This window comes from Chamaea fasciata, unplaced genomic scaffold, assembly GCF_029207755.1.
Source record: "Chamaea fasciata isolate MVZ Bird 193981 ecotype frontalis unplaced genomic scaffold, bChaFas1.0.hap1 SCAF_3, whole genome shotgun sequence".
In the NCBI taxonomy this organism is placed as follows: domain Eukaryota; kingdom Metazoa; phylum Chordata; class Aves; order Passeriformes; family Sylviidae; genus Chamaea; species Chamaea fasciata.
Window position 1 is genome coordinate 59530800 of NW_027094088.1, and position 10509 is coordinate 59541308.

Genomic DNA, 10509 nt, shown 5'->3' on the forward strand with positions numbered 1-10509 from the left:
AGTCATCATACTAACATCTGAAGTTCTAATACGGCTTTCTATCTAAGGGTCCCCAAGCGTTGTGCAAAGCACTGATAGATTCACTCCCTTAAATGTGCTGGAGCTTCAGCACCTCCTGGGAATGCTGGAACTGGCAATTCTGATTTCACAGCAACAAAAGTAAGATTTTACCCCATCTTCACAAATTTTTAGTAAGAAAGCAACTGCTTTATCTTCTAAGCATTTCCTGAGTTCCCCTTGATGGAAGAAGCACATGACAGCTGTAGTTGGCAGATTTCTCTGAGCTGGATGGAGGCAGAGAATAATCTCATTTAATCAGTAGAGAGTAACTTAGTGTATCCCTGGTCATACCCAAAGAACTAAGAAACATCTCCCATATCACAAGTCAGTGGGGAAAAGGTGGGATGGCACACTGACAGAAAAGTTTCTGGGCTCTGGCCTCTGAACGCAAGGGAAAGTAATGGCTGTAGGTTACCAGGGCCTGTCTGCCTGAGTGAGGAAGAACAAAAGCAGAAGGCAGTGGGCAAACTAGGGAGATGAATTAGAAGAGGTTTTGGTGGCTTAAGCCTGAGAGAAACTGTGTTAATGGCACTGCTGGCTACAGAGAATTTGGAAAAGCAAAGCAAAGTCCTCTTATTTTTGATTATTAAAAAGCGTCACATTTCTCAAAAGTAAGTAAACATTTCTATCCCTACTTCACTTCTCTAAATATTAATGTAGTTGGAAGTGTTCACTACCAGCTGAAGTGTAAAGAGACAGAAAGAATGTCTCTGATAACCTACTTGGTAAAAGAGGATAAGGAGCACATATGTTGATCCTATTAACTTAACTCTGCTTGCTGGGAGTAAGGAAACAGAGTTTAAACCCTAGTAGCCAAAACAACAAGGGAAAAAAGCAGAAAAAGTGAAAGCAAATCACTCAGTTTACTGCTCTAGCCATTATTTGGAGTTCCTGGGAGAAGTAGTACCAATAATGTGGGGGGATTACTCTGTTCCAGATATTAGCAATATTCCAGTACAACTTAAGGAAATTTATCTAAATGCTAAGTCTTCTGTCACTGTTGATTGTGTTTAACAAAACGAAGTTAGCATCATCAGGCTAAAAAAAGACTTAATCGAGGTAATTTTCTGTACCTTTGTAATAGAAGTTCACAGAGTACTGAAAGGCTTTCAGGCTACAATAGTATCTTAGAGAAAAAAATCTATTCAGAAACATTTGGCTTATTTTGAAAACACTCTTAAAAGGTGATACTGTAACCTTCCCACTGGCTTGTTGTCTCAGTGAATATGAAACACTCTTCTCTCTTTATAAATTTACTGATGGTGCTAAAATAAAGATCAGGGACTCTTTCTCCTATTGCATTAACTATTTTGTGGCAGCAACTGCTGAAGGGATGCTGAGGTGGATATTCAGCTTCTCTAGTAACCATTTGGGGATCTGTTCTTTTTACTTGCTGAATTATTTTGTGCTTCCTAAGAATATTTCTTCTTTTAACTCCTTCACAAACACCCCAGATGGTCTTTGTCATTCACTGTCCCTGTGCTATGATCACACAGATAACAATCTCTGGACAGCTATAATTCTCACTGCAGGTATTTTCCAGCATTTGAAAGTAATACAAGAAATCAAAGAAATACCACTGGAAAAGTTTTCAGGAAGCTGTCTAGCCAATACCCCTCCTCTGAGGCAGGATCAGGAGCAGCTGTGTCTCTTGAACATGTCAAGATAACCTATCCTTAAAACCCCCTGAGGCCGAGGTTCCAGTAACCTCTGGAGGTACTGCTTCCCTGGGCTACCATGTAATGAGTGGTATGCTGAGACTTCCCTGCTGTATATCCTAAGAGGCGCTTACTGCAAAATTGGTGAATTATTGTTCTATCTTTCAACAGCAGTCTACTGCTATTTTTTTTTTTTTTACACATTCTGTAACTTTGTCCTCTGGTTTACGTGTCCTTTCATTCCATTTTTGGAAAAAGCCATTCTCCCCCCCAGAACCCCCTGCCTCCCCCCATTTGTTATTGCTATTTCCCTACCTTATTTTTGAAAGCTTTACAGTTGTGTCTGTTCTTCTCTGAATTATGCCCAAAGTTTTGAGAATAATCCACTCAAACTCCAGCTGGAGGTCTCAAGTATTATCCAGACTGTAATGCTTTTCTTTGTCTGGCAAAGTTTTTTTCTAATACAGGACTTACCCAGGCCAGAACTGTTCTTTTAGGTTATGCTTTCAGTATAACCTTTTTTTTGCATCTCTGTCTCTCCAGTTTCAGGTTTTGAGCCACAAAAGACACCAGGACTGGAACATATCTTGGCTTTTTCCATGGTGTATGTGTATCATTCAATTTTACTTGTGGCATGGTCCTTTGTGCTTTGAATTTTGTAATTTTCAGACTATTGCTCCAATTGTTCTCATTCATTTTAAATCCTAATCTTCTCATCGTAGCATGACCTACAAGTTAACTCATCATCCAAGCCATTGATAAAGATATGAAATAGATTTGTCTTGGGACAGACTGTGTGACCTGACTTGAATGACCATCTCATTTAAAGCAGATAGTCTAACATCTAAATGTGCATTTATCTTATAGTCTTCATTTCAAGCTCTTTTCTGAGAACAGAAATGGGACTGTATCAAAGGCGTACTAACATCAAGACATACTGCATCAGTAGTTTCTTTCCCTACATGAGACTAGTCATCTTTTCAGAGAAAAAGATGAAAAGGTTTCTTACAGCTTGTTCCTGACAAATGCAGTGTTGTTGAGGAAGGACCTGCTTTCGGGGTTGGAATATGCAGTGACATCAGTCAAAATTGTAGAGTATCCACTCCCTTGATAAAAAGATAGTGGGTTTTTTTCTTCACTCATATCTTTAGACAGATGCAATTTTGACACACTCTTTCCATTTAATTTCTTGTCAAACACATATGCTAGCTGAACTGTAAACATTTTGTGAATAAGTTAGCTAGCCCGTTGACATTACCAGGGGATTTTCTATTGCCATAATTGGCCAGAGGCCTAGCTGGCTACAGCTGAAAGCAGTTTCCATGCCAGCACAAAAAATAATTGCACTCAGCAAATATTACATCCTGGCAGCTGCAGCTGAACCCTGTAGCTCAACTCTATTTTAGCCTATACAGGTTAAGTTAATAGTTATTTTATCCTGCAGTAACTAAGGTGGTTTTAAAGCTATTTGGTCCTTGATATTGGACTATATAAGTGATACAAATGAGCTGAAAATATATATTTTTATATCAGAGATATTCTAGCATTTAAAGCAAGTAAGCAAAGAATTAAAGTAAATTTACATGCTTTTCCTGTTCTCCATTAACCCATGCAACAGCATTGGCTGTCCAGTTTGTGTGGCAGGAGGCAGCATTAAAGCCCAGACAGTTTTTAAATAATTTCCCTGTATGTTTCCTTTCTCATACATTTTCCATTCACCTTTTAATTGCTGTTGTTGTTTGGGGGTTGCCTTGTTTTGTTTCTCTTCCCTTCTACTGTCTTTTCATCCTCTTGTTTTTCTGTTAGATGGTTTGGCTGTGGTCTCTTCCTGGTCTGGCACAGTGGCGGGAAAGGAAGTCCCAGGAGCTGGAGGAATGGCTCAGCAGGCAGTAAGGTTGCAGGGTTTTTCCTACACCCAGTGGAGGGTGGAAGAGCCCAAATGCTCTTGGACATGTTAGGGTATGGTCAGCCCTCAAGAAGCGGGTGACTGCTTGGTGCAACTTCTGCCCCCTCTGGTGCAGGAGCTGGCTTTTGGCTTCCCAGGGGCTTCCGGGGCTTTCTCATCGCTCATGGATGTAGGTGCCAACTGGTCAGGGTCTGTACTGCAAGGGTGTGTGAATGCACTGGAATTATCTGATACAGGTCATTAGCACTGAAAGTTAATTGCATGTCTATTCAACCTCACCTTGAGGTGAAATATAAAGTCTGCAGCGCATTTGTTTGCTTTGGGGGGCAACAATGTCTATTTTCAAGATAGGCCTAAGGGGTGAAGCTCGGGTAGCTTGTGAACTTTTCTAGGCAAGGCTGAGTTCCAGAGCAAGCCTATATTCCTGCCAAGGAGCACACTGCTGCTCAAGTGCCTCTCGTTTCTCCTTTCCCAACGGGTTGTGTTACTGTCACGTCTTACTGCATAATATTTACCCTTTGTCTGCAATCACCATTGTTAGGAGGTGTGTTGGCCTGCCAACAATATATTTGATGGCAAAGGATGCTCTTAAGTGTTAGAATTTCCAAGAACACAAAGTGTGCTCTAGTTTCTAGGCCTCCAGCTACCCATCCCCATCACTCCCTTTATTCATCCCTTCATCAGAAAACTGGAAGGTTTTTCTAGTAATATGCTAGGAAAAAAAAAAAAAAGGAACCTGAAAGTGTAGCAAGAGAATTATATGGTGTAGCTTGCAAAGTTCAGTGAATTTGAAACTTGGGCTGGAAATGTGCCTTCTCCTGCGAAAAAGAAAACTTGATTAGGTATTTCCATATAGACAGATGGTCACTTTCTCCTGAAAGCCAAGTATGAGACAGTTGAGAGCTGAAACATGACCATGATATCCAACATCTGGTAAAATTGTGACCAGTAGTGTAGCAAGATTTTATTGTTTAATTTTCTTTATTGGGTTGTTTTCTATGCATTTGAATTCTTATTTTCATCTCCTCTTGAAATACGTGCTGTGGGAAATGGAGTGGTTTAATTTTGCCCTCCAGTACTGTGAAGAAAAGTGTTCTTACCCAAAAAATAGTGGAGCTTTACTTTTTAAAAATTTCATACTCCTTTTTTACATCAACACCAATAACAGGGCTTGCAATGTCAGTTAAAAATCCTCTACTGCATTCCATTCATCTACTGCCCATCATAAACTATATATACATAGTTCTGGAAGCCTTAAATAGAGCTAAATAAAAAAGAAGCCTCAGGGACTGCATATCCCAAGTACACAGCAAAAGGAAAAAAAAACTCCAAAGAGTAGACCACAGCAGTCAGTGTAATAATCAACAAACCTAGCACAGAGACCATGGCTAGTGGTAGTTGTCATAGATAGAAAGTTTTAAGAAGTAATGTGAACGCAGTCATCGAGGCAATTGTAAGTTGCTACCTTCTGGTCACCTGCCATACACAAAAATGTAGTAATTTGTAACTCAGTGGGTATGTGACGCAAACTGGCAGTGTGCGCCTCTCTGTCTCTCGGTGTTGTTCAGAAAAATAGGTCAGTCAGGTGGGTCAGAATATGCTCTGCATGGACACGAGCAGATGGGGAAGAGGGCATGGCTGTGCCTCTCTGAGCCAGGGAGGAGGAAGTTGCAGAAACAGGCATAGAAATGAAAGCCTCTCACTCCAGTCTTGAACACACACTTGCAAATGCCTAGTTAGATTTTCATGGCTTAAAGCACAGACTTCATCTGTCTCAGTAATCTTTCATGGATTAAACTACTGTCACTAGAGAGACAATTAAGGCCAAGATGAGCTCACAATGCTGGATTCACACTTTACTGTTAAATCATAAACAAGTTGAGATTTCATAGTGGGATATTTTGGACTATACTCTTAATCTTAAAATATTCACAAAGAAAATCTCTCTTGAAAAATGTAAATTATGCACAGTATCTACATTCTTCTTCAAAGCAAATTGCAAAGTTTAAGCCAGCTTTCTATATTACAGACTTTGTTTTCCCCAGAAGATACAAATTGTCCTGAGAAAAGTTCTAGTGACAAAGTGGGTTTGGGGCTCCCCGAGAATGAGAGGAATTAATTTCCTATTGCACTTGCCCCAAAAATTTCACCAACTGCTGTGCTGTAGGGCAGCAGATACGGTAGGAAGGAAAAGAGCCCTCCCTCTGTCTGCTCATTGAAGCTGCACAATCTGTGAAAAAAATGCTTTAGGAATGAAAACCCAAGAATTAAACAAAATTTGACATTAAGTAAATTTCTGATTAAATTCCTGTTTTCGTGCTTTTATTTGGGTAATTTTGCCAGGCCCCACATTATGTGCATGTTGCTTTCAACCACCAGCAGAGCTTTTTGTTGTCATGCAGAGAAGTTGGCAGTAAATTATAGAACTTTGACAATGTGGTTTTTTTTCTTTATCCCAGTGGCATCAACCTACTTTACTACCTCTAAAGTCAAAAATGCACCACAGCTAATACAGAATTTCATATTCACACATATAATTGGTTTTAAAAAGCTGCCTTTTCAATTTTTTAATTATGCTTTGCTAAGGTCTTGGCTTTACAACAAACACCTGTCTGAAAATCTGCGTTGACCTAATATTTCCAGTGATGCATTTTTGAATGGACACATATCCTGTCTCAGATTATTGACCTGGATAAAGTATAAAACAGGTGTTAGAAGCTGAAAGTTAAGAATTTACTTCATGGTATCCCTATGCCAAAATCTTGAATATATGTATTGGAACAGCAACTACCCCCATAGGTGTCACATCAGTCTTAAAGGACATAATATCAGTCTGTCTTCTAATGAATCTTGGAACATGTGTCAAATCAAGAGGCAGTATGAAAGCTTGATATTAAGCTCAGTTTAGCTTCAACCACTAGTTACATTGCATTAGCTTCCAAAGCATTTAAAATATTTGGAACAGGAACAAAAAAACCCCAAACCAGTAAAACTTGGTAGGAATTCAATGAGAGAGGGAAATTCAGCACACATCCCTGCTAATTGATGCTCTCAGAGATCGGGCATTCAAACAAATCTTTGGACTTTTCTAAATTTCTGGCAACCACCACTTTGCGACATGAACTTGCATACATGAAATGGTAAGATGAAATGAAAAGACGCCATACGATCTAGTACCACTTTCCTGAGCGTATTTGATGTTTTCCTTCGAAAAACATCAGTTCCTAAAGCTCTGAAGAATTTCTTTCTCATTAAATATATAGTTCTAAAGTCTCTACTGAATGGCCTTATTAAGTATGGTTTGTCATTTAAAAAAAAAAATAAAAGCATTTTGTAAACAAACTTGGGAAGGAAATTAAGGAACTCCCCAAGGAAGGGAATGGTTTTGCAATTTTCCACACTGTTAATTAACTATGGTTTTAATATTACAACAATGTCTTGGGGAAGGTCCAACAGAGCTTGGGAATTCTCCATATTAAGCAGTTAACAGCTGTGCCATTCCAGCTGCATGAAGGGCAGATAGCAGAAACCAATATTGGAAGGAAAAGGAAGTACTGCTATCTCCTTTTAAATGCAATGGACTGGGGGAGGGAGGCTGAATGTCTGGCCAAAGGTCAGATGAGTGGACTTTAGTTAGAGTCAGAAATAGAAGCACAGTGGCTGAACCATTGAGTCCCAAGGCCATCACTCCTCTCTTATAAACCAGATTGCAGCTAAGGTGCTTGTTTGCTACATGAAAAACCTCAGAAATGTTGGTTCAGATAAGCTTTCATTCCTCTGAGAGCTTATCTCAGCTTAACTCAAACTCTTTGAGTCCTCTGAACCTGCAAAGTGGATGTCTTGCAAGAACTTTTTAAAAAATATGCTTCTGTATTTTAAAATCCAGTTGGAAGCAAACTGGAGAGCAAGCTAATGGGGATGAAAATTAAAGATAATGTGAAGTGAATAAACTAAATTTCAAATCCCAATATGATTTGATCTGGCAGATTTTGGTGATTTGATCTGGCAGATTTTGGTGAAAGTCATTGTGATTTAATTTGTTTTACTTCCCTACTTGCACTGGAAAGAAATAGAGCACTTCCCCTGCCCCTCTTTGGTGAGCTGTTGCTCTCCTTGTTATGTACAGTGCTGTTGTCCAAGATGTCTTGATGGGATGTGGGAGGAAAGGTTCTTTCACCCAGTAAAATCTCAATATCAGGCCAGCATGCGCTAGGGATTGGATCCTACTGCAGAATGCAGCAACCAGAGGCCGTGATTTGCTGAACCTGTTTTGTGCTGTTCCAGCACAAAGCAAAAGTTCATGTCCTGCTCATTGGTGGGTTTAAACTTAACTCTCCTACCTTGTCTCAAAACACCCTCCCCCCTCTTGTTAGGCATCAGAAATGTCATAACAGGGTGTGGAACATAGTTCTAAGACAGACTGCTATTCTGGAGGGACAAGACAAAAAGCCATTTATGACCGAGATGCACAGATGAGTTGATGTGTTTAGGTGCAGTATCTGGTGAAAGAGGCCATCCAGTATGAGCCATTTACTTGCCATTGCTGTGGTTCATTTTCAGCTGAACTGCTCCTGGCAGGACTTCCCTAAGGGATGTAGCATGACTGCACTGCATTCCTTCTCTCCCAGACAAACTACATGAAGAACGGGATATCACTCTCTGATTTTTGGGTAACATTAGCTCAGCGCAGTTGTCCAGTCCTTTTAGACCTCTCCCTCCTCAACTGCTTGTTCCCAATTACATCATATTTAGTGATGGCTAGTGGAAGGCTGTAAGTTTTCCTGGATAGGAATGGGACTCTGAGGGAGTTTTTTTGTCTGCAAACCTCTCTTAGGGGAAGTGTCTTGGTCAGATATGGTTTCTATATGTGCAGAACAAGAATCTTCCGCCACAAAATCTCTGGGGATATTGAACTGAGATGTTCTCTAATGATTGTTTTTTCATTACTATCCTTACTGAGCACTGGCCTTAAAAATAACCTTAAAATGCTTCCTTGCCTTTTCTGTCCTTTGAATGCCAAGACCTCCTTTGATTATCTCCAAAAACATCTTATTTACTTGACAGTTGTATTTCTGGGTACAGACTTACGGGATGTTAAATGCTCTTTTTCTATGGTCAAGGCCCAAAGGTTTATTGTATTTTATTAATTTAAATTAATAAAACCATAAATTCATGCCATGATGCTGTATAAATACCGTTTGTAGGTTGTGAGAGACTGGACTGTTAATGGTTAATGACTTAAACCAATTGTCTTCTTGTGGAGGCTCCGGGGTGCTTTGCTGGGGCCAGGTTTGCACCCTCAGTGGGGGGAGGAGGTGAGTTTTGGGGGCGTGGTGGCTGTTTGCATAAGACAGAGGGGACTTAGCAAGCCTGGCTTTGAGGCTGATGAGAAACAGTTCCTGAAAGGTGGGGGGGTTTTACTAATTTCTCTCTTTCTCTCTTTTTCCTCTTTCTCTCTTTCTCTCTTTCTTTTCCCCTTATACATTTTCTTAAGGGATATTTTTATGCTTTCATATTGCAATATTGCTATATAAAACAATCAAAATGGTTACATACTTGCTTTCCATTGCAACCAAATTGTTCTAAAATAAGTCTTACATATAAATACATGTATTTTAAAAAGCCCACAAATCATTTAGAGTCGTTTCACTCTAATCTGCCCCAAGGGAACTATTAGCAAGAGCCTGAGTTACCCTCACCTTCTGGTGACTGTTTAAAGGGGACAAAGGTGACTGTTTAAAGGGAAATACAACACTCTCTGGCAATGATGTAACTGCTGCAGAACCTTTCTCCCCTCTATTATGTTTTAATTTTTGCATGAAAATACATGTAAAGAAAAATGTAGTATTTTTGTGTTTAAATAATATCCTTTGCCTCAAACAGGTGTTAGCCATTACACTATTAGCATATCTCATTCTTCTGATGTATCTCCTGAAGAGCAAGCAAGGTTATTCACAGATAATTAATCAGCCAAGGACTAGAGTTTGTCTTACAAAACAGATTAATTTTGCTTAATAAGTTGCTGTTAGACAGATGCTTCCTGAATCAGTGAATAATCCCTTTGATTTTTTCATGATTGCAATGAAAGCTGAAGCTCATCAGCCATTAATAAGTCGTAGACCCACAGAGATCTGCTCTACTAAAATGTCTGCAACAAGAGTGTGAGCTCCTTAAGGGGAGCTCTGCCCACAGCTGTGTGTTATCCTAATCCAAGAGAGAAGCTCCTTCCTCTGGCCTGTGATCTAAGAGTTGTCAGATGACACAGAAAGTTGGTCTTTGAAATCACGTCTTGGCACAAACTATGAATCACATGTCTTGTATGAACTATGAAACTATTTTTATTGCTGTTGAGGAGTTCATTATGTCTTTATCAACAGCAATAATTGCTTATTAAATGTTGCTCCAGCTTCTATTTAATTTTTGGGGTGTTTACATCAGTAATAGAAAGGTAGACTAACAAGAAGACAGCATAATTATGTGAAAGGAGATTCCAGCTTAACAAATCATTGAAATACTATCATGGAGCAAGGTGCCTTAACAAGTTGCAGCCTGGGAATGCAGCACAAAATTTCATATTTAGATCACAGTAGAGAAGTATGTTTGTGTTGTTCTCTGAATGTGTTTTGGTTATCTATTAAAACCCAAAGTGGTCTTCAGTGTTCTTACTTATCCTCCTAAATGTACTGAGAAATACAGTGCTGAAGCAAGGAGGGGTTTTGTGCAGGAAATATGACTACCAGCCATTAATTCCACCTTACTCACTATTGCCCAAGACCTTGCTTGCTTTGTGTACCCCTCTTGGTGCCCATGCCCACGCCCACCCAGTCTGCATCTTAATGTGACAGTATACAGGGAAAACGTGGTAAAGGGTCTGGGAAATCAGCC